This window comes from Stenella coeruleoalba (genome assembly GCF_951394435.1).
Source record: "Stenella coeruleoalba genome assembly, chromosome: 8".
Taxonomy (NCBI): Eukaryota; Metazoa; Chordata; class Mammalia; order Artiodactyla; family Delphinidae; genus Stenella; species Stenella coeruleoalba.
In genome coordinates, this window is record NC_137154.1 from 91717991 (window position 1) to 91742425 (window position 24435).

At 47.0% G+C, this 24435-nt stretch overlaps 1 long non-coding RNA gene across 6 annotated transcripts in view; it reads left to right on the top strand.

The window, feature by feature from the left end:
* LOC307190772 overlaps positions 1-21074 on the top strand; it is a 42474-nt gene extending 21400 nt beyond the window's left edge. For 2 of the 6 annotated variants that reach the window (XR_013829535.1, XR_013829538.1), the window contains exons 2-6: positions 10106-12348; positions 12433-12524; positions 15906-16062; positions 19645-19733; positions 20376-21074. This is a non-coding gene — a long non-coding RNA (uncharacterized lncRNA). Of the gene's footprint in view, positions 1-10105; positions 12349-12432; positions 12525-15905; positions 16063-17412; positions 17532-19644; positions 19734-20064; positions 20239-20375 lie in introns of those variants that run through there. The other 4 variants (XR_013829536.1, XR_013829537.1, XR_013829539.1 and 1 more) reach the window with 4 other exon arrangements.
* Positions 21075-24435: the final 3361 nt, after the last annotated feature.

Here is a 24435-nt window from a genome sequence, read left to right on the forward strand (position 1 = left end):
CGGCATTCCCACCTGGATTTTGTCTGGAGCCTGGTGTCATCCCCAGTTGACTGAGTACATGTAAGCGAGCTGGGGGAGGCTCAAGGTGTCACCCAAGGCAAGGAGAACCCTAGGAGACAGGCTAATGCTGGGGACAAAACCAAGCCAGGCAAGAATCTGAATACCCGTTAAGACATGGTGTCCGTCACTGCTCTCCTCTGCTTCCATTTCTGCTCCTGCCACTGGCTCCCCACTCCCACCCCCACCCCCACTTCACTCTCCAGAGCCATTGTTCTCCGGGGGTGCGGGGAGACACAAAAGAAAGCACAGAGTAGATGCTCAATGACTTTGTTGAAATGAATTGAAGAAGGCATGAGGGCTGGGCACCAGCAAACAGAGGGGCGCTGGCTGGTTCCTTTAGCAGATACACCGCTCTCAGGAAGGAGTTCCTTAAGAAAGGGGCAAAAGAGGGCTTCCTTGGTGGCGCAGTGGTTGAGAGTCCGCCTGCTGATGCAGGGGACACGGGTTCGTGCCCCGGTCCAGGAAGATCCCACATGCCGTGGAGTGGCTGGGCCCGTGAGCCATGGCTGCTGAGCCTGCATGTCCGGAGCCTGTGCTCCGCAACGGGAGAGGCCACAACAGTGAGAGGCCCGTGTACTGTCAAAAAAAAAAAAAAAAAAAAAAAAAAGGGGCAAAAGGAATTATTGATTGGGAGTTGCAAAACCACTTTGTCAGTTCTTTTAAAGAGAGAATTTCTTTCTCCTACGGAGACCGCAGTTAGCATGAGAAGGGCCAATGTACAAGGTTACACGCTGTGTCTGTCCCTGGCCCTTTGCTTGCTGACGGCTTCATAGCCTGTCTCACAACGCGCTGCCTTCTCGCCCTGGATGCACCTCTCTCCCCCTGTGCCCCAGAAGGTCAGCAGGTTGTCTCTCACGCTTTTGTCTGTTTCAGCTAACAGGTCTCTGACAGGCAGGGTCCTTCCTTACCAGGAGGACTGCCGTGGCCACAGCGAGGCTGCCTCTGTCCTACTTTGAGGGTCCTGAACTCACCAAGCGGAGCTGGGTCTAAGGACAGTGTGACCGCACACCAGGGTCTGGCTGCTAGGGAACCTGCTCAGATTTGGGAGGAGCAAATTTGAATCACAGATGCAAATTGCTTAACTTTCTGTCCTTCTCCATCTCTTCCTCATGTGAAAGGAAGAGAGAATTCGGAGCTGGTCTTTTCTAAGAAGGTGCTCCTGGTAAGCTAGCTCCCAGAGTCTGAGAACCAGAGTTCATCTGAAGCTTGGAATTCAGTTGCTCCAACAGTGGGGGGCTTTGCGGTAGGCTGGGGGAATTCTCTGGGGATTTGTAGCCCATGCTTTTCCCTGATTTGCAGTCACTGCCAATCTGGGAGTCTGAAATGTGTTGACAGCAGACATCCTTTGTGTTCTGACTATAGGAGCGATTTGTGGGTACCCTGCCTTTGTCTCTTCCATTGGCAGCCCGAGAACGAAGCAAACAGCAGAGGAGACAAGAGGGAAGGAAAGAAGGGGCTGATGGGTGTGTCAGAGTGAGGCCCAGAGTCCCTGTTTTCTCCTTTCCTCCTGCAAATGACCTCATTTATTATGGAAAAGGTTTAGATATTGAGTCATAACTTGCAAGAAGGAGAAACAGCCCAATCGATACCTCTCCAGAGCACCTGTGGAGGCGGACTGCTGCAGGTAGGGTGAAGAGGAAGCAGAGAGGGAGGAGGGGAGAGTAATTAGAAGATAATCTGGCTTAAGAAGTAGCTCTGGACCATCTGCGCTTTCATTAACCATGGAACATGCGCATCTAATCCCAATTAACTTCTGCCACCATCTCCAATCTCAGCTTCTCTGTTCACGCCAGTGACAAGACTTTAGCTGCAGGCCAACAGGCTGGGAAGACCCCACATTACCTAGGTGGGAACAACCAGAAGGGCCCTGCCTGCTGGGGCACTGGTGGTGGTGGAGACAAGGCAGAAGTAGCTGGGTTATTAAGTCAAGTCTTGCCCTGGCCTCCAGCTCTTCCCAGTGCAACTTTATCTGGGGAACTGGGCAGAATCTTTCTGCACTTGGCCCTTAGGCCTTATAGAGGGACTTTATCAACATTCCCAGAAGTGGAAGCCGCTGACAAGCTCTCTGTTTATGCACCAGAAAGCCATAGAGGATGGAGCCTTAACGCGCTGGCTGTGAAGGCCTATGCGTGAGCTTGGGTGATGTCCAAGGACTACTTCTTTGGGCCTCAGTTTCCTCTGCTGGACCAAGAGAGAATTTGATTAGGTGATCTACAACTGCGCTGTCCAATATGGTAGCCACTGGTGACGTGTGGCTGTTTGAATTGAGATGAATTGAGATTAAATACAAAATTCAGCAGCTCAGTCACACTAGCCACATTTCACATGCTCAATAGCTACATGTGGCCACTGGCTGCTGCATCAGGCAATGTAGGTATAGAACATTCCGTCACTGCAAAAAGTTCTGGTGGGCAGCGCTCACCCATAACATCTCTGGCAATTCTGCTATTGCGTTATTCTAGAATTGCCTGCTATCAAGAATCCCGCAGCATTAGTTCCTTTGCCCCCTTGAGTTTCCTCCCCACCAGCTGCTGTCATCTGCCACCACTTACACAACACAGCAATGCCCCCCCCCCCCCCCCCACACACACACACACACACACACACACGGCACACAATGCTTTCTTCCAATCAGGGCAGTGTTGAGAAATTTGATAGCCTGACTTGAGAACAACTGACTAATTGGGTGCACTCCTGACTTCTCCTTACATTTGAGGGACTTTCTTTGTCATGTAATTATTCATTGTACACCATTTCCTGAATGCCTACTACATGCCAGGTACTGTTCAGAGCACCAGTGGAATGTGGAGTTTGGGGATGACCCCTTATGACAGCGAAGTCCTTCGCGGTAGGAGGCATGGCCACCAGGAGCATCAACAACCCTCTAAGTGTCCACCTGTGGCCTTGCCCCTGAAGCGTTTGCATCGCACAAACAGCCCTCACTTTATAAACACTTGATATAAACAGATGGGGGCTGGGAGGAGTCGAGGAGGATGCGGTGTGATCAGCACTTGATTGGAGACCTGGGCAGCATGTTGTGGGGACAGAGCAGAGACAGTCACAGCTCCCCGCTCCCGGGGCCTCGATTTCCCCAGGTGAACAGAGGGCGGGCCTGGCCCTCTCCGAGGCCTCCTCGTGGCCGAGACCCTCTCTGCAGGAGTTGAGATGTCTGAGCACTCTTTGGAGGAAGAGCCTCGCTAGGTGCAAAATTCAGGCTGCACAGGTTTTTCTCCGTTTCCCAACTGTGCTGCCCTTTATTCTTTTAAATCCTGAGGCTTCCTGGAGGCTCCTTCCCTCCCCATACAGCTCTCCCTCCTTCCCGGCTGCATAGCCCCAGCCCAGCTCTTGTCATATTTCCTACTGGATCGGGTGTTTAATTAAAATCATAATTAAAATTGATCTCCTCATTAGCATGCACCTGCTCTGCCTCTCACATCCTCGCGTTCCATTATCCACTGAAGATGTCAGGGCTGACAGGCGACAGCCAGACCCCAGGCCAGCCCCCCTTGATGGGGTTGGCGGATGACAACATCTGGACAGAGAGGACTTTGGGGGAGAAGCTGCATCCACGGCAGAACAACACACGATTAGCGCCAGGTGGGCCCCCTGGGGAAAGGGCCGGCTGCTGGAGGCCTGCGCGCAGCTGGCTACATCTGTGGTCCCACCGGAAGGACTCCTCCCGCGTCCACCTTCCTACCCCTACTCTGTGTGTACGCACACACATATACACACACCGCATGCACGCCCCTTGGGGGATCTGTGACAAGTCAACAGACTCCTGGCCCTGGAGAGTCTGGGGGGTGAAACCGAGAAGGCCTCTGGTTTCCAGAGGTGAACCCCAGATGTGCCCTCAAGGAGCCTCCATCTGGGCTGTGATGAGCACTATCATGACCCTCCTCCAGGGGGCACCAGTGAGAGTGAGGCGAGCCACAGGGGTTAGGAGAGGAGCTGGCCTGAGCCTCCCAGCTTGAGGAGACCTGCAAAGAAATGCTGGGGTGTCAGGCGTGAGTGTGCAGTGCAGGGGTAGGAACCCTATGGCTACTTGACTTCCTGCCTGGCCCCTCTCACCCATGGAAGGGGAAGGAGGCCCGGGAGGAGAAAGCCAGCAGGGCATGAACTCAGTGCAGGAATGGAAGCTCCACAAGAGCAGGGGATTTCTTTCTTTTTTTAATTTTTTTTTATTTTTAATTGTTGTTAAGAAAACATAACATAAAATTTACTATCTTAACTGTCTCTAAGTACAGTTCAGTAGTGTCAAATATATTCACATTATTGTACAACCAATCTTCAGAAGTTTTACATCTTGTAGAACTGATGCTCTGTACCTATTAAACAACTCTCCACCCCCACCTCCCCCAGCCCCTAGCATCCACCATTCTACTTTCTGTCTCTAGGAAGCTGACGGCTCTAGGTGCCTCATGTAAGTATAATCATATGGTATTTGACTTTTTGTGACTGGCTTACTTCACTTAGCGTAATGTCCTCAAGGGTCATCCATGTTGTAACATGAATCAAAGTTTCTTTCCTTTTTTTAATTTAATTTAATTTTTTTAATTTTTATTTTATTTTTATTTATTTATTTATTTGTGGTACACAGGCCTCTCACTGTTGTGGCCTCTCTCATTGCGGAGCACAGGTTCCGGACACGCAGGCTCAGCGGCCATGGCTCACGGGCCCAGCCGCTCTGCGGCATGTGGGATCTTCCCGGACCGGGGCACAAACCCGTGTCCCCTGCATCGGCAGGCGGACTCTCAAACACTGCGCCACCAGGGAAGCCCTCTTTCCTTTATAAGATTGAATAATACTCCATTGTATGTAAATACCACATTTCGTTTATCCACCCATCTGTAGATGGATGGACACTTGGGTTGCTTCCACCTCTTGGCTGTTGTGAATGCGGCTGCTATGAGCATGCAAGCGCAAATATCTCTTCAAGATTCTGCTTTCGATTCTTTCAGATATACACCCAGGAGTAGAAGTGCAGGGATCATACGATAATTCTGTAACAAAGAAGAACAAACCTGACTCCACATTGGATCTGTTGCTTTAGCGCTAACCCTTGTGCACTGTTGCCTGTGCTTAGTCATGCTGGCTCTGCACCTTTCTAAAAGAATGTTGCCTGTAGCCTGAAATATACAGGATAGCCCCTTCTCAAGCCTCTGACCTTTAAAGGTATAACACTTTCCCATTCATATAGAGATAAAAAGTTGCAGAACAGAGAATAACATTTGTCTTGTTGGAGGAACATTGTGACCAGATCTACATGGACAGTTGCAAGAACAAAGGATTCTGGTACCAAGAAATTGGCACCAACCAACCACATCCCCTCCCCTTGTAGTATAAAAGAAGCCTGAATTCTAACTCAGGTAAAATGGTTCTTTGGGATGCTAGACCCATCTTCTTGGTGTGCTGGATTTCTGAATAAAGTCGCTATCCCTTGCCCCAACAATTTGTCCCTCGATTTATTGGTCTGTCGTGTGTAAAGCGGTATAAGTCGGGACTCAGTAACAATTCTATCTTTAATTTTTGAGGAACCGCCATACTGTGTTCTATAGGGGCTATGCAATTTTACATTCCCACCAGCAGAGCCCAAGAGTTCTCATTTCTTAACATCCTCATCAACACTCATTTTCTGTTTTTGTTTGTTTGTTGGTTTTTCGTAATAGCCATCCTAATGGGTGTAAAGTGATTTCTCATTGTGGTTTTGATTTGCATTTCCCTAATGATTAGTGATGTTGAGCATCTTTTCATGTGCTTATTGGCCATTTGTATTTCCTCTTTGAAGAAATATCTATTCAAGTTCTTTGCCCATTTTTTAATCAGGTTATTTGTTTTGTTGTTGATGAGTGGGCAGGGCTTTTTATCTGTCTTGTTCTCTGCCGTATTCCTGGCACCTAAAACAGAACCTGGCATATTGCATGCACTCAGTTTCCTTACTGAACATTTGTTGAATTAGTGAGTACCTTTCATTTTCAGAAATCACTAAATGAAATGGGATTCTTCCAAAGGGGTGGTGAGGATATGGACGTGATATGAAATGTGATGTCTCACTTACTCCACCTTTTTGCAAATCCTGTGTGAGTTCTGTAATAGAAGCCTAGGTCAAATTGACCTCACATCTAAGGGAGTTTTGACCAAGGTGGACATCCTATAGTGAAGGAAATTTAGGCTTTGGGGTTAGACTTCAATTCGTATCCCAGAGCTCTGCTACTTACTGGCTATGTGGGCCTGTGCAAATTACCTCTGTAAGCCTCAGTTTGCATATACATAAAATGGGAATAAAAATACCTACCAGGGGCTTCCCTGGTGGCGCAGTGGTTGAGAGTCCACCTGCCGATGCAGGGGACGTGGGTTCGTGCCCCGGTCCGGGAGGATCCCACATGCCACGGAGCGGCTGGGCCCGTGAGCCATGGCCGCTGAGCCTGTGCGTCTGGAGCCTGTGCTCCGCAACGGGGGAGGCCACGGCGATGAGAGGCCCGCGTACTGAAAAAAAAAAAAAAAACCTACCAAATAGGGTGGTCACAAGGAAGACATGGGGTAATAAGGTCCTGTAACTGATCATTCCCTTTCTTGCTCTTCTTCCCTGTGATTCTAAAACTCTGATTATAACATCCTACAAATGACCAGAACAACCAGGACTCACATTGTCCCTCGTGTTAAGCACGTGGTATCCGTTGATCGCTGTCTCTGTGTGAGATACCGCACTTAGGAGGGAAGAGCTCAGAAATGTGTGACGCACGGATGGGTCCTACCCCTGGAACAAGGCTGCGGGGCAGGTGAGCCGAGGCCAGAAGAAGACTGGAGTGACCCTGAGCTGGCTTTGCAGGAAAAGTTGGGCTTAGATAGGCCAAGACAGTGCCCTGAAGTGGCAAGGGCATGGCTTCAACATCAGGTTCCTGTCTTCAGACTTCCTCCTGCCCAGTGGAGGCCACCCAGGAGGTTTGAGCAGGGGAAAAGCCAGGTGAAAACTGGTGAGGGCTAGCTGGGCTGCAGAAGGAGGCATGGAAATTATCCAAGGATGCAAAGCCTCCTCGCAGTGAGGGGGTTCTTCCTCTGGCTGCTTAAATTCCTTCTGCTGGAACTGAAGTTTGTTTTCTCCTCTGCAGTCTTTGGGGGAAGGAGAGAATTGCTAATGACCTTCCTCCATTACCCGACATTGATTTGTGGGAGGGGAGCTCTGCCGTAGCTTGGTCTTCCTGCCTTTCCCTGTGCACATCCCTCTGGATGTACTAACAAGGGCTTAACCAGAGATGAATAAGTGCCAAAGCATTTTTAGTTTATAGTACTTCCCCAAACTTCCTCCTCCCTCTCCTTTCTCCCACCTCTCTACCTCCCCAGCCCCTGTCCTCGGGGGCTCAGGGCAGAGGTCACCCTCCTGGGGGAGACGATCCTCCAGTCCTGCCCCGGTGGGCTCACCTCTGCTCCTCCCTGGGAGCCGCCAGCAGGCAGCCTGGGAGCCCTGGGAAGTCAGGTCAAACGCAGACGATGTAGGAGCCGGAGCCAGCGGGAGGCAGGGTGTCCACCAGGGAGGTGATTAGCTCTGTGGCTCCTCTAATAATAATCTGTGAGGCTAACAAACAGCACAGAGGAGGCAGCGAGGGCAGGCTGCGCGCTGGCTGTCTCTGTCCTTGTTAAGGTTAGATGACGGGGGAGACCTTGTTAATTGCAGACTTACCCTGGTTACTACCGGCTCTCAGCCAACGAGCCACAGGAGGCAAAGCAAGGCTTAGTGGGGAGATTTGGAGCAGCTGATGCCTGCTGGGGTAGAGTTTCATCCCTACCCTGGGGACCCAACTTGTGAGAAAGCCCTGGGATTCAAAAACTCAGCTCATGCATCGGTCAGTACTGGCTGGCTGCAATGTGTTCTATAGAACATTCAGAAGGAGTCCCGAATTTCATGTTTTTGAAAGACATGAGCTGAACCAACAAAGATGAGTCTCCCTCTCTCCCATCAGAGGACCCCCCGACACACACACACTCTCACACATACACACTTACACTCACACACACTTGGTTCTGAGCCTTCTGGTGTTCGATGGTCTATAAATATCCGTGGCATTGAATTAAACTTGAAATTGAACCCAGAGAGAAGGGGTGTGGCTCTTCTCCCTCTGGCTTCCCTGGCTCCTTTGCTGCTTGACCCTGTAGCTGCCTGGAACAAAGGACAACACAGAACGAGGTGGGAGGACCTGCCTCAGCTAGGGGGTGGCTGAGGCCATGAGCGGGCAGGAGCAAAGGAAATATAGGAGCCGGGCTGGCAGCCAGGGGTGGGACAACATAGACAAGACCCCAAGCTCAGCCTTCAAGGAAATGCAGGGTGGGAGCGTGGCCACAGCAAGAGCCCTGGTGAGCATCACACAGAACATGTCCAGGCTGGGCCCCATGAACAGAAGCCCAGAAGACTGAGTAGGGTGACGGAGGTGTGGGCAACTGGTTTGCCGAATGTCAATATGGGAAAATCTTAAAAAGTGCAGTTTTCTGAGGCTAGCCTCTGACAGAGAACAAGTGACTCTTAACCCCAGCAGATTGTAATTTAAAGACCCCAAAGGAGCTCCTAGAAATACGAAGCTTCATGGAGGATGCTGGAAAGAAAAGGGTAGAATTTCCTCCGTGTTGGGTGTATGTTTGTCTTCTGCCGAGAACTACCAACCAGTCTGTCTCTCATATCTGGACAGTGCATGGGGACAGCAGCCCTGGCTCCGAACTGCCCCATCTTCTCCAACTGTTAGAATTTTCTTTACTCCCCTGTCTTCCTGGTTGCCCCTCCCCTCTCCTCTACGGACTTCATGGCTGCCTGCGGTCGCCTGGAACCCACCCCTACCCTAGGCACCCGCTCTGGACGCCCCTCTAAGATCTGATCTGTGGTGGCAGGACTAGTAGCGGTGCCATGAGGTAAGAATGGTAATAATAATGAAGGAATGAATGACCATCTGTTAGGTCCTTATGATGTGCCAGGGCCCCGAGCTAAGTGCTTTATAATGCATTATTTCATGTAATACTTCTAACAATCTCATGAAGGATCATTTAATCATTTTATAAGACCTGATTCATAAAAGAAGAAACTGAGGCTCCGAGAGGTCACACGACTTGCCAGGGCCACTCAGATAGCAAGTTGCTGCGCTGGGATTCAGACTCTGAAGGGGACGTTCTTTCTTCTCCAGAGAGAACTGGGGAGCTGGGAAGGCAAAACCCCTGGTTCCTCCCTCTGTTGCTGTCGCAAGGGCTCAGGGTGCCCAGCCCCGTCTATTATCCCCCTTCCCCGCCTCCGATCCCTTCTGAGATGGCCAGAAGCAGGGTTTCTTCACCTCGGTGGACACCTGAAGACCCACCATTAGTGTTTGGACAGACTCTTTGTCTGTTTCATATGAAACTAATGAATAGAGACATTGGAGGAAGTCACTTTAATCCCTTGATCCCGTTTGTTGAGGGGAAAAAAAAGACAAACTCAGAAAGTGTTTCCTTCAAGGATGTCACAGAGTGGGGCCCTGTGTTCTTTCCTACAGTCGGCCCCCGAAGTAAGAGGCCCCAGGCAGAAGTTTCTCTGGAGCATTCAGTCAGCAGGAAGTCCCTCCTACAGGGCACCATGGCACTGCCCCTGGGGACCAGAGTCCCTTTAAGACCTTTCTCAACTTTTCCCAACCTCCTGCCCTGCTGGCCCTGCCCCAGCTCCTGAGTCATCATCAGCTCAGAGCTGGTGGGGTTGGGGAGGAGCTTCCCCCCGCCCCCCGCGCCCCGCAGCCTTTCTACTCTGGGTTGGCTTCTGTAGTTCCCAGCTCCTGCTTAATAACCCTTCATGCTGTTCTGAGTGCCTTGTTGCTACCGATTCATTTAATCCTCCCAGTAATCTGGTAGGGTGTGCTCCATTCCCATTTTACTGATGGGCAAATGGAGGCACGGCAAGATTAGTGACTTCTTCAGGGGCACAGCCTGGAAGTGTTGCAGACAGATGTGACCCTCCATAACCGCATCCGCGGCGCAGACTCCTCCTTGTTTGTACGGATGCTGGGGACATTTAAAGTGACCTTTTCTTTTTTTTTTTTGGCAGGCTGGCCTAGGAAACTTTCTACTGTGAATAACGCTGATCTACATGCCAAGCTCCAAGCAGCTGACGTACTAATGAGCAGAGCTGTGGCCTGCCTGCTCTTTTGTGTCCCCCTCAGAACTTGAACAAAAGGCACACTCCATGGGTGTTGGGTAGGTGGTTGATTGGATTTTTACTGGCAGGAAGCTCCACTGGCTTCCACAGCTGCTGAGGTTGGAGAAGGAAAGGAGGGAGGAGGCGTGGTGGCCCACGGGAATGGGTCCCCCTATGAGCAGCTCAGTCCTGGGGTGTGTGCCACGCCTCTTCCTTGGGTAGAGTGCCAGGCAGACACTGTGGGTCCCTGTGAAGGTGGCAAAGCAGATGTGTTCCCATCCCCCTCTCAATCTAGTAGACCCTTCATTCCTCTTCTTCAGACAGGGAAGCTCTCCGCCCCGGGAATCTGCAGGATGAGCTGAACTGGACTTGCTTACAGGAGGGTAATCCGTAGGGCCAGCTGTGCTTACTTTTCTCGGGCTGCCGTGGGATGGAGCTCCGTGGATCTCCCGGGCCAGTAAGCGTTTGAAACCAAAGGAGGCTTGACTCCTGCCTCCCACCCGGGGAGGGAGGTCGGGCTGTAGAGAGAGATACACAGGTTAGTTCTAACAGGTGTCTGCTTTCTGCCTCCAGCTCAGGGTGCCCACACCTGCTGCTACGTGTCCAGGTACCCCTCCTGTTTGATCCCCACTGCGGGAGGCTGGGGGTGGGGAGACCGGGGAAAGCTGGGAGGAGGGGAAGGAGATGTAACATACTGAGCCGAGAGCACTCAGGGAAATAAAGGATCTATTTTTTTTTCCATTTGTTCTCAGCAAACATTTGTCATTTAATTTCTTCCTAATTACACAATTACGTAATTATGTAGTATTAGTAAAATAAAGCCTAAAGACGTTTGAGTAAAGAATTACTTAAGTAAATAATGGCTGACTAAAGTAATTATTTCCGGGGTTTTCTTTTTTAAAGTAGAATTGGATGAAATTAGTCCAGGCATTGTTGCGGAGCTGAGTGCGAGTGGGGACTGTACAGCCGGGGGCCAGAGATAAGGCTCCCCTGGTCCTCCTGGGGTTTAGCTCCCAGCATCCTGGAACTTTCCTCCCTCTGTAGATGAGACTCTGATGGCAAATTCCAGCTCTGCTATTGGCTAGTGGCTTGGGAACTACCTTCCGTTTTGAGCCACACTGGGCCTGTCAGAAGGGCTTGTTCCTGCCCCAGTGGGAAAGGAGGAAGAGGATGAAGTTCAAGGCAGAAGGAAGTACTCAGTTACTGAGGGCTGTGCCTCGGCCTCCCCAGGTTTACGAAGAGGCAGCGAGACATGAGACCACCAGGTCCGTAAAGAGACCACCCCCCAGCTGCAGGGTGAGGGACTAGGTCCTGTGAAGTGCTGGGGGTTATATGGTGGCAGAGGTGGACGGAGGATCTCAGGGCTGCAAAGCTACGTGGAGACCTTATGTGGACAGGTCGCCCGGGGTCAGGTGCAGTTTGCCCTGGGCGTTTCCTTCTTGGCTTGCAGGGCTGCAGAAAACACAGTTTTCTTCAAGGTTGGCACTCAGCTCCCCTAAGCCCGGTAGACTTTGACCTGGCAGTGTGCTTAAGTGGGAAGGAAGCAGCCCTCCCAGAAGGGGCAGGGAAGCCTGGGATGAAGGGAGCTCTTGGATGGGGCTGGTGGTGACACTGCCAGAGCACATCCTGGATGCCTGGTTCAATCTGCCCTTGATGAGACCAGAGGTCAGCTCTCAAGACACGAGCCCCTTTTCTCCACACTTCAGAGTTTGGTGAAGGACTGACCCAGCAGCTTCTTATAGAAGGAGATTCCTGGGGGATCAGGCCGACCTGTGCTCCCTCCATCTTTCCCCTGTTCCCATCACTACAGTGCTTGCTCATCCTTCAGAAGACAGTCACTCATTCCTTTGATCTGGAGGGCTTGTCCCTCTCTGAAATCCTCCTAGTGCAATGGAGCCCCAGACAAGGTAAGTCCTTAAGACTTCTCAGCTTTCTCCTTAGGACAACTGAACCAATATATTCCTCCCCTGGAGCTGTGTTTTAGTTTCCTGAGGACTTGCAGTCCCTGCTGAGGCCCTGGGAAGCTGAGGTATATGTCACTGATCTTCTGTACTTCTGGTGCTGGTGGGTGTCAGACAGAGTTGGGGATCACGCCGCCCTGCCTGCTGCAAATCTCTGAGAGCTCGAAGGAGACCAGCTTGAACATGAAGCAGGTAAGCCTTCTCAGCCTTCTCACTGGGGTCATGGCTTTGGGCCTGTGACTGGCAGTTCATTGACACCAGCATCCTTTGAGACAGGAACATAGAAGAGGCTTCTGGAACGTTACTGAAGCCACGGGAGAGTATTGGAAAGGAATGCTGACACAGTCCTTCAGGCCAAAAACTGTAAGGTGGGTTAAAAACATCAGTTTTTCTTGAGTGGTTTATCTGTTGCTCATTGAGCTACAAATATTTGGAAGTATTTAGTAAAGTTGAAGATACATTGCCCTACAACTGGGCAACTGTACTCCAGGCACAGGCTCTAATAATAAACAACCTAAACAACCTAAATTTCTATGAACAAGAGAATGAAATGAATAAGTTGAGTAAGTTGTGAAATCCTCATTGAATAGAGTTCTTTTCAGCAATAAAAATGAAGTAGAACTACATGTATCAACATGGATGACTCTATGAGACACCATGGAGCTAAAAAAGCATGTTGCAGAAGAGTGTATACACTGTGATACCACTTATAAGAGCTGTAAGCTATGCAAAACCAAGCCATGTACTGTTTATGAATGATACATAGGGATAGAGACACCAAATTCAAAGATGGTCAACTTTAGGAGCACGGGAATAGGGAGTGGGAGGGAGGGTTGGGAGGAAGGGGCTGCAGTACGTGGGCATCCAACCTTATTGGTCATGTTTTATTTTTGATGCTGGGATATGAGCACAAGGGTATTTATCATACTATTCCTTAAATTTTCTGAGTGGTTGAGATATTTTCAGAAATATTTTACAGTATTAAGAAATAAAAATGTGAAAATCCAAACAACTAAGGACCCCCTCGGCTTTCCTCAGAAGTGCCAGGACGTGGTGTGTGTGTGTGTGTGTGTGTGTGCGCGTGTGTGTATGGTGTGTACATCCATGTATGTGAGTCTGAGATGGCAGAGGTGGGTGGTGAATAGTTGGGGTGAAGAGCAGTGGAGAAGACCTCAGATAGACAGGGTCATAACTGGCTGCTGGGAAGTTTTCTGGGTTGAAAACTTATTCAGTAAAGTTCCTCTCTTCACATAATATTTGCCTACGTGAGAAGCTAAATATTCATTGAGTAATTAGCCAGTTCAAATTTGTGGTATGAAAAGACAATTCTTTCTAATTATAGGGATGTCAGTTAAAAGATGCCACACTAGGATGCCATTCACTGCCAAGACAGCCTTAATAAAATTCTCACTGTGATTTAGATTCAAAAAGGTTAAAAAAAAAAAAAAGACACCATTATTTTTGATAATTAAATATTTACCAGAGCTGAGAAAATAAGTCACACTAATGTTTCAGGCTAATCAAAAGCTCTTTAAAAAAAGCTCCAGTAAAGATATTTGTTGCTCTCACAGCTCTGCTGCCAGGTTCACAGATTTTCTGGCTAACGCCAGCATCATGGCCGACTCTCCTGGAGGGTCTGACGGGCAGTCCTTACACATCCATCCCTCCTGGAGACATTATCTAATTTACAGTTACTTTCCTGCTTTGTAATTTTACATAGGCTCACTGTTGTCTGCTCCCTCCCCCCAGTTAGATTCTAAGTGACATGACTACAGAGCTGTGTCTTTTTAAGGGGGTGGAGGTAGGGATGGGAGGGGAGGTATGTCATCTCTAATCCAGTTCTCTCTGTAAGGGAAGCTCAATAATGAATTGAGCTTGACAAATAATTAATACGATAGAAATTGTACCCTGACTTGAAATTTAGCTCCAATACTCCCTGGCTGTGAGCCATTGGACAAGTGACTTTAACCGCTCTCAGTGTCAGTTTTGTTTCTGTAAAATGGGGATATTACACAACTACCTTAAAGGATTATTTTTCTTTTTTATTGCAGTATAGTTGATTTACAATCTTCTGTTAATTTCTGCCATAGAGCAAACTGATTCAGTTATATATACGTTCTTTTTTTTACATTCTTTTCCATTATGGTTTATCATAGGATATTGAATATAATTCTCTGTGCTATACTGTAGGACCTTGTTGTTTATCCATTTTATATATAATAGCTTGCATCTGCTCACCCCACCTCCCACTCCATCCCTCCCCCAGCCACCTCTCCCTTGGCAACCACAAGTCTGTTCTCTATGTCCGTGAGTCTATTTCTGTTTCATAGATAGGTTCATTTGTGTCATATTTTAGATTCCACATATAAGTGATATCATATGATATTTGTCTTTCTCTGTCTGATTTACTTCACTTAGTATGATAATCTCTAGGTCCGTCCAAGATTAAGGTAATTTAAACCCATCTCTTCTTATAGTAGACTTGCGGGCATTGTCTACTCATTTCTGTCTTTACTTCTATGACCTGCTACCCCTCCCTCTGTGGGCAGAGATCAGCATGGGCTCCACCCTTTCCCCCCTCAGCTCCTGGTTTTCTCAGGATATGCTCCCATGACCATAGCTGCTTGGTCCAGGGATGGTAGCTGACCCAGGCTGGGCCAATCTGAGCTTTCCCAGGATTTTGAATTAAGAACTGAGGAAGCTAGTCAGACCATGTCTGCTTAAAGATACAGTAAATAGGAGACAGCCTAATTGTAGTATATCAGTTAAGATTGGATTTTGCTGCATTTAACTGAAACCCCCATCCCACCCATGCCACAAAAAAGCACAACTAAACAAAAATAGTAATTAAATAAAATAGACATATATGTTGCTCTTCTGTAAAAACAGTCCAGAAGTAGGCAGTGCAGGGCCAGCTGAGGGCTCCAAGGTCAGGCTCCGATCTTTCTGCTTCTCCATCTTCAGGGCAGTTTCCAGCCTCTGAGTTACCTCCTGTTCCAGTAAGGGTGCAGGAACTTCAGTGGTCTTATTTGCATTTCAGGAGGTTGGAAGGACAAAAGGGAGAAAAAAGCATGGCTCTCATTTTTTTAGAAGGCCTAACTCTTCTCCTCACATCTCATTGACCCAAACCTAGTCACCTGGCCAAACCTAGCTGCAAAGATAGCTGGGAAATGTAATCTTTTAGCTGGGAACCATTGCTGCCCAATAAAACTGGGGTTCTAAGGAGGAAAGGAGGAATGCATGTTGTCCTAGGCTCCCAGTAATCTCTGCTCCTTGGAGTAATTCTGCCACATAGACGAAGCTGGTCTGTTGTCACATCTCTATATTTCCCATGGCTTGGTTATTTAATCTTAGCTCTGATTATGGGAGATACTCAGGATCCTTTTAATAAATTCCTTCTTTTCTTTCTTTCATTAGAAAAAGTGTCAGTCACAGCCACAAGGGTCCTGCTATTCCTCTCCTTTAAGACCCCTTTACAGCTCCCTGTGACACTGGAGGGACTCTAACAGCCATTGTAGGTTTATTGGTTACTTTAACTAGAGGACTGGCTCCCATGTGCGTTCACTGTGAGAAGGTTGTGGTGCTCTGCTCTCTGCGTTACTCTCTGCCTCTTTGGTTCTAAATCCAAGACTCTGGCTCTCTCCTTGGTTCTGGGTCCCAGAACATTGCAGAGAGCTTGGAGTTGGTTTCTGCTTTCTTGTTTCTTCGAGTGTTGTCTGAAATCACTGTTGTTTCTCTTCTCCACTTAGAAGCACTGGGAGAGAATATGAGCTCCAATGACTCAGCTATACAACTGCTTCCTCTCCTCCTGCCTGGCAAGACCCCAGGAGAGGTTTCCAAGACATTGGTCTGTCTGCGGGGTTGTGCCAGGACCCAGCACATCCTCTTATATCGGCAGAGAGCAAGGTAAGAATAAGGAGAAGAGGCTTTCCTTAGCACTTCTCTGGAGAGTCACTTATACCACAATTCCAGTGACTTCTAGCCTGGGGGTTCAGTTGACCTTGGGAGAGCCTGGAGGTGTGCTTTGGGAGGAGGGCTAGGCATCCTGAAGATTATTTTTTGACAAACGGGAACTGCATAGAAACAGGGCCCATTCCACCCCACCCCCACGCCCCATCCCAGGGCGGCTGGAGGTGGAGCTCAGAGCTGATCATGGGATTTGCAAGGGCAGGTCATTGTGGTTAGCTGATGGGCATTTGAGAATGCATTTTGTGCTGAGTCTGTGGGTAAAACATACTTCTCTATGAGGGGATTTTATTGCTGCAATGAACCTCATCTGTGAGTCAGAAGGTCATCCTCTGCAGCAACCATGTGACTGGGAATCACAGAGAAGAGGAATCGAAGGGCCTCCAAAACTAATTTATTAGTGCTCAATTATTGAGCACTCGTTACCGGCAAGTACCATGCTAAGAGTAGGTATTATCTTATGTCATTTTTCTCTAACCCTCTGAATTCGGTAATGTTAACACTCCAGTTTAGCAGATGGAAAAACTGAGGCTTGGAGTCATCCATCATGTTGTCAGAGCTGGGATTCAAATTCAGCGTCTGATCATTCCAATCTTCTCCTCCTACTCACCACACTCTACCACCTTCTGCAGCATTTACTGAAGGTCCCCACTGTGCCTAAGCTGGTTTCTAGATGCCACAGGCAGGACTGGATCAATATAGAGGCTGCCGTAACCATCTCCAGGAGGCCCGTTTCCCACCTCCCTTACCATTAGGTTCCTGCGTGTCATCATCACGCAGAGTTACTACTGAGCAATTCGATGGAAATATAATACAAGCCGCATATGTATTTTTACGTGTTTTATTAGGTACATTAAAAGAAACCAAAAGGAATAGGTGTCACTGTAGCTCATGCTATCTGCATAAAATATTTTGAAAATCACATTACGGTGGCATATCAGTGCCTAGAAAATAAAATCATTCCAACTGAATCAATCCATTGACACTGACACAACCAGTGTTGTTTTTATTTATTTATTTTTATCTTTTATTTTTTCATTGAAATATAGTTGATTTACAATATTGTGTTAGTTTCAGGTGTACAGCAAAGTGATTCAGTTATACATACATATATTTATATCAATTCTTTTTCAGATTCTTTTCCATTATAGGTTATTACAAGATATTGAGCATAGTTCCCTGTGCTATACCGTAGGTCCTTATTGTTTATCTATTTTATATATAGTTGTATGTATATGTTAATCCCAAACTCCTAATTTATCTCTCTCCCACTTTGTGCTGTGTTTTCAGTACAAGAAATGACACACGTTGCTGATACATGTACTACAGTACAACAGTGATATCTCACAGGATACGATGGTTAAAGTGAAATGGGCTTCTATCAAAACAATAAAAGCGTGTCTAATGCCAAAATATTTTACACTGCTTCTGCTTTTTAACTTAAATTAAACAAAATTAAAAATTCAGTTTTTGGTAGCATTAGCCAGATGTCACGTGCTCAGTAGCCAAGCATGGCTAATAGCTACCATTTCAGACAGTTCAGGTCTAGCACCTAATTGAAATTTTTCATGATGCAAATGCACTTAATGCATCCTGAACAGAGAGAAGACATATCAGGCTGGAGGAGGGCATCTGTACAGAAGAGAAGCGGAGAATGAGGCTGGAATGATGCGGGGGCCCATGGGAAAGGGCCACTGTCAGTTTCTGAAAGAGGATAATGCAGTGGGAATGGTAATTTAAGAAGATTAACCTGGATGCATTAGACAGAATGGGTTGCAAGGACACAGATTAGAGGCAGGACCATCACATTATGGGGAAGGGGAGATGACAAAGCTGTGAACTACAGTGAGAGTTACCAGAAAAGGAAAAAAAATATGTCTGAGAAACATTATGAAGAGTTACTATGAAAAGACGACCTCTTCAATAAATAGCGTTGGGAAAACTGGGCAGCTACATGCAAAAGAATCAAATTGGACTGCTTTCTCATACCATATACAAAAATAAGCTCAAAATGGATTAAAAACTTACATGTAAGACCTGAAACCATAAAACTCGTAGAAGAAAACACAGGCAGTATGCTCTTTGACATTGGTCTTAGCCATTTTTTTTTTAAATATATGTCTCCTTAAGCAAGGGAAACAAAAGCAAAAATAAACAAATGGGACTACATCAAACTAAAAACCTTTTGCACAGTGAAGGAAACTATCAACAAAATGAAAAGCAGCCTGCTGAATGGGAGAAAGATATTTGCAAACAATGATAAGAGGTTAATATCCAAAATATACAAAGAACTCACACAACCCAACATCAAAAAAACAAACAACCTGATTAAATATTGGGCAGAGGACCCAAATAGTTTTCCAAAGGAGACATTTAGATGACCAACAGACACATGAAAAAATATTCAACATCACAAATTATAAGGCAAATGCAAATCAAAACCACATTGAGGGCTACCCTGGTGGCGCAGTGGTCAAGAATCCGCCTGCCAATGGAGGGGACACAGGTTTGAGCCCTGGTCCAGGAAGATCCCACATCCCGCGGAGCAACTAAGCCCAGGCGCCACAACTACTGAATCTGTGCTCTAGAGCCCATGAACCACAGCTACTGAGCCCGTGTGCTACAACTACTGAAGCCCGTGCACCTAGAGCCAGTGCTCTGCAACAAGAGAAGCCACCGCAATGAGAAGCCCACTCATGGCAATGAAGAGTAGCCTCAGCTCGCCACAACTAGAGAAAGCCCACATGCAGCAATGAAGACCCAATGCAGCCAAAAATAAATAAATAAATAAATAAATTTATTTAAAAAAAAAACACGTTGAGATACCACTTCACATTTATGAGAATGTCTATTATCAAAAAGACAACAAATAAGTGTTGGCAAGAATGTGGAGAAAAGGGAACCCTTGTACACTTATTGGTAGGATAGTAAATTGGTGCAATCACTATAAAAACCAGTATGGAGGTTCCTAAAAAAAATTGAAAATGGAATTACCATATGATCAAGCAAATCTACTTCTGGGTATTTTCCCAAAGAAAGCAAAAGACTAATTTGAAAAAATATATGCACCCCAATGTTCAGTGCAGCATTATTTACAATAGCCAAGATATGGAAGCAACATAAAGGCCCATCAATAGAAAAATGGGTAAAAAAGATGTGATGTATATATACAATGGAATATTACTCAGCCATAATAAAGAATGAAATCTTGCCATTTGCAACAACATGGATGGACCTAGAGGGTATTATGTTAAGTGAGATAAGTCAGACAAAGTTAAACACTGTATGATATCACTTATATGTGGAATCTAAAAAATAAAAACAGGAGAAAAACCATAACAAAACATAAACAGACTCAGAGATACAGGTTGCTGCTGTGGGTGATGGGGGAATAAGTGAAATAAGTGGAAGGGATTGGGAGGTACAAACTTCCAGTTATAAAATAAATAATGAATAAATAAATGTAATGTACAGCATGGGAAATACAGTTAATAATATACTAATAACTTTGTATGGTTACAGATGGTGGCTGGAACTGGTCATGGTGATCATTTTGGAATAGATGAGAGTGTCAAATCACTATGTTGGGCACCTGAAATTAATATAATATTGTAAGTCAATTATACTTCAAAAAAAAAGGGTTACTATGGGTCAGTGGTTGGATGCATAAGGGGAACAAGAAAGGGGGAGAGTTGACGATGACCCTGAAGTTTTGAGCCTCAGACAATAGAAAATGTTAATACCACTGATAGGAATGAAGTCAGGAGGGAAAGCAGGCTGGGGCCAGGGTGGGAGGAGATAGCCGATGAGTTCAATTTTGTACAGACTGGGTTTGCCCTAATTCCTTCCATTATCTCTCCTCTTTACCCCTCCTCCTCTCTCCTCCCTCTTACCTTTCCCTTCCTTCCCTCCTTTTCCTGTCTCTTTCTTCTCTTGAAATAGATTAATTGAGCACCCATCATGTGCTAGAGACAAAGAAGTTTAACAGACATTTTCCAGGCCTGATGAAGGACCATTGAGAGGGTGGTGATACTTCATCAAAGACAACAAAATAAAATTTCCCTCTTATTTACTTCTGCTGTAGCTGGCATACCTGTTGGAATTTGGCCTGGGATGGGGAGTGGAGGCGGCAGGATGAAAGGAGTTTAAAAATTGTTCATGTTTCTTAAGCATTTAATATGGGTCAGGCACAGTTCTAAACATTTCACTGTGACTTAGCATCACAATGAAGAGCATTATTTCCCCCTTGACAGGTAAGAAAAATGAGGCACAGAGAGATAAAGTCACTTACCTAAGGAAGCACAACTGGTAAGTGGTAGGCGGGATTTGACTCCTACAATTTTTGTTGAATATTCACTGTGAGTTGGTAAAAAGTGTCAGTCACCTTGCTGTGGGCTGATTTTTGCATCCTCCCCAAATTCCTTTGTTGAAGCCCTAACCCCCAATGTGATAGTAATATTTGGAGGTGGGGCCTTTGGGAGGTAATAATGTTTAGATGAGGTCATGAGGGTGAGACCCTCTTGATGGGATTAGTGCCCTTATAAGAAGAAGAAGACAGAGAGACCCTACTCTGTCCATGCACAAGCACCAAAGAAGGGCCGTGAGAGCACACGGCAAGAAGGCGGCCGTCTGCAAGCCAGGAAGAGGACCTTCAGCAGGAACTGAATCTGCCCACACCTTGATCTTGGACTGCCCAGTCTCCGGAACTGAGAGGAATAAATGTCTGTTGTTTAAGGCACCCAGTCTATGGTGTTTTGTTAAAGCAGCCTGAGCTAACTAAGACGTCATACCACAGGGGTGCCTTGCGTTTCCAGCCCTTTCTGAAGGGCAGGATTTTCACAGGGTGGGTGGCTCCTGTGAAGCCTCTGGGAGGTTTTTCCTTCCACAGGTGGGGCTGGTGACCAGTAGGAGTTTGTGCAGAAAGCAAAGGACTGACCACCATCCTCCTCCCAGCCGAGAGAGAGGTCAGATGGGGGATGCTCTCTTCCAGCACCTCTCCTTATTGTTAGTCGAGTGACTCCTCCTAGGGATCTGGTATTCTGCTCTGAATGCTTTGTTTTGATGGTGTTTTTCTAATATAGTTACCCACCTGCAGGTACATCCCAGAAAAAAAGGCCTTCAAATGGAATAGGAGCCGGGTGAGGGGGGAGGTAGGGGATGGGGAGGAGATGGGAAATATTGCACTGCTCCCGTACAGCAGCTCAAGGGATTTATTCTAGGCTTTCAGAGCCAAGTGAATATTGCTTATTCATGTGCAATCTAATCCTCCACGTGGCCTGGGGGCTGAGAGCAGCAGGGATGACCTGGTTGCAGAGGGGCAAGGAGGGGCTGGAGGGCACGTCCCTGGGCACTGTGGGGCAGACCTGGCATCCTGTGCTCTGGGAGGGCTGGTGCTGGAATAAGGTGTCCCTTGAATGGCTTGGATGCAGGGGCAATGACTGGGAGGGAGTTAGTATGGGCTGGAGGTGGATTGGTGATCAGATTCAGGATCTCTCAGTGGATTCAAGGTACAGAGCGTGCAACTCAAACATCTAGGGGACAGGAATGCCAGGCGCTCCTCTGCCATGCCCCCTTGAAAGGACAGCCAAGCCACAGATTGATGCACACTCCCAGGCAGAGAATATCTTAATCACCCACTTGGTGGGTGATGGATCATCAGAGGAGGAGCAGCAGAGCTACGGCTCGGCCACCCCGAAGCTCTGACTTGATAACATGTGATAATTCACTTAAGGGCACAGGGAAGGAGAAGATTTCCCAACTGCGGCTAACCAGTGCTGAAGACCTGAAAACAGCCACTTGGGACCGCTTTTATGTTCAGCTGTCAGCTTAGAAGCAGATGTCTAAGTGAACCTGGACATGGGTCAAACAAATATGCTGGGAACTGCATGCAATGCACAGATCTGTTGTTATATCCTGCTGAGGGCCTGTGTGCCCAACCTGCTCCCCTCCAGCCACACAGAAGAAGAGACAGAGAAGAAGGCAATACCTCTCTGTAACGTCTGATGGGGTTTGGGGGGTGATTCTAGCACAGAGACATAACTGAGCAGCAGGCAGTCACCTCTGCAGGGCACAGTGATGGAGTGGGAAAGATAAAGTGGTCCTTTTTTGACCAGTGGAAGCTAAGAGACTAGTGACCAGAGGCCTACTCTCTGGCCACAGGGGCCTTTGACAGCTCAGAGAGTCCAACTATAGGAGAATCCTGTTTTCTATAGGGAAGGAAGTGCTCCCTAGGAGCCACTGGGTGGAGGACACAGACATCTTCCCTAACAATCCATCTCTTCATTTTTCTCTCCATCTCCTGCCAAAGAAGTAACCTACAGTGGTTTAGTTTCAACCAAAAGCTGAATTGGCTTGGGGGATGGAATCCTGTGGTTATTCTCCTCATGGAAAGAGGCAATGCCACATTAGGTATGCCCCACCTAAGGGGCAGGACCATAGGTGTTTTTCACATAAGAACACCTGTGCTGTCCTTTAACTGAACAGGTATAATAAGAATAATAGAAATACCAGCAGATATCACTATTAAGTGTTTACCATGCATCAGCCCCTGGGCTAAATAGTTTGTGAACATAATCACTTCTGATCCCCCATTAACTCTTCCTGTTGACTTAGCCCTTCTCCTCTGACCTCACAAACACTCACAACCACATTCCCCAGGATTGAAGCATCTGGGAACTCAGACCAAAAATAAACCCAAGTAATCTCTGAGCAGGTGTGTGTAACCTTGGGTTGGCTCCAGGTGAATGATTAATTTGCTGATACCTTTATTGGCTGGCTTATGGCAGATGGGGATGAGAAGCAGGAAAGCAACTGGACAGGTCAGAAGCGATGAGACACCTGACAGTGAGTTTAGACACTGCAGCCACACTATGTAGCTTGTAAATAGTAGCTTGTCCTTGTGGAGATATTCTAGGCTGGCAAAAGTACATGAGAAGGCATTGCAGCACTATTTACAATAGCCAGGACATGGAACCAACCTAAATGTCCATCGACAGATGAATGGATAAAGAAGATGTGGCACATATATACAACGGAATATTAGCCATAAACAGAAAAGAAATTGAGTTATTTGTAGTGAGGTGGATGGACCTAGAGTCTGTCATACAGAGTGAAGTAAGTCAAAGAGAAAAACAAATACCGTATGCTAATGCATATATATGGAATCTAAAAAAAAAAAAAAAATGGTACTGATGAACCTGGTGGCAGGGCAGGAATAAAGACATAAACGTAGAGAATGGACTTGAGGACACGGGGGTGGGGGCGGTGAGGAGGAAGCTGGGGCAAAGTGAGAGTAGCATCAACATATATACACTACCGAATGTAAAATAGATAGCTAGTGGGAAGTAGCAGCATAGCACAGGGAGATCAGGTTGGTGCTTTGCGATAACCTAGAGAGGCGGGATAGGGAGGGTTGGAGGGAGGCTCAAGATGGAGGGGATATGGGGATATATGTATGCATATGGCTGATTCACTTTGTTGTACAACAGAAACTAACACAGTATTGTGAAATAATTATACACCAATAAAGGTCTATTAAAAAAATTACATGAGAAGTATTCTTAGCCTCCATTTGACATATGAAGCAACTGAGGTTGAAAGAAGTGGGGTGATTATCCCAAAGTCACATAGCAAGTAAGTTGCACAATCAGGATTTGAACCCCATGGCTGTCTCACATCAAAACCACACCTGTCTCTTTCTAGACCAAATCTCAGCACAGAGGAAGTCATTAACAGCCCCATGCTGAATACAGAGGAGACGTCCTGCCCAACAGAGTCCACATCTTTGAATAGATATTGCACTGGGGATGAATAAGGATAGGAAAGTTCTATTGCTGTAATAGAAAATACCTTTATAGACTGGAGAGTCATTTCCTACACCAGTTTCTCTTTTCCTTGGCTAAGAGTCAGAGTTATAGACTCTCAGAGATAGAAGGGACATTGGAGGACAGCTAGTTCCATCCCCTCTTTTTACAGAAGGCAAAGAGGCCCAGACAGAGGAACTGGGATGTTCAAGGTCACACAGCTAATGAGTGATATGATTGAGCCTAGAATTTGGGAATTCTCACTGTTAGGCCCAAGCTCTTCCCATTGCTCTATGAACTTTCTTATGTCTTCAGGTTTTTCCCTCACCTTGCAGCTCCGTCACCTTGAAGGACACATGGCAATTTACCCCAATCTCACTTAGTCTGAAGATGAAATGTTCAAAACAAATTTTTCTACTTTCTCCCTACTCCTTCCCCTCTTCCCAGCCAACTAACTGGAAGGATGGTTTGGCACCAGAACAATCTACCTGAGACAAGGAAGGGGGCACAG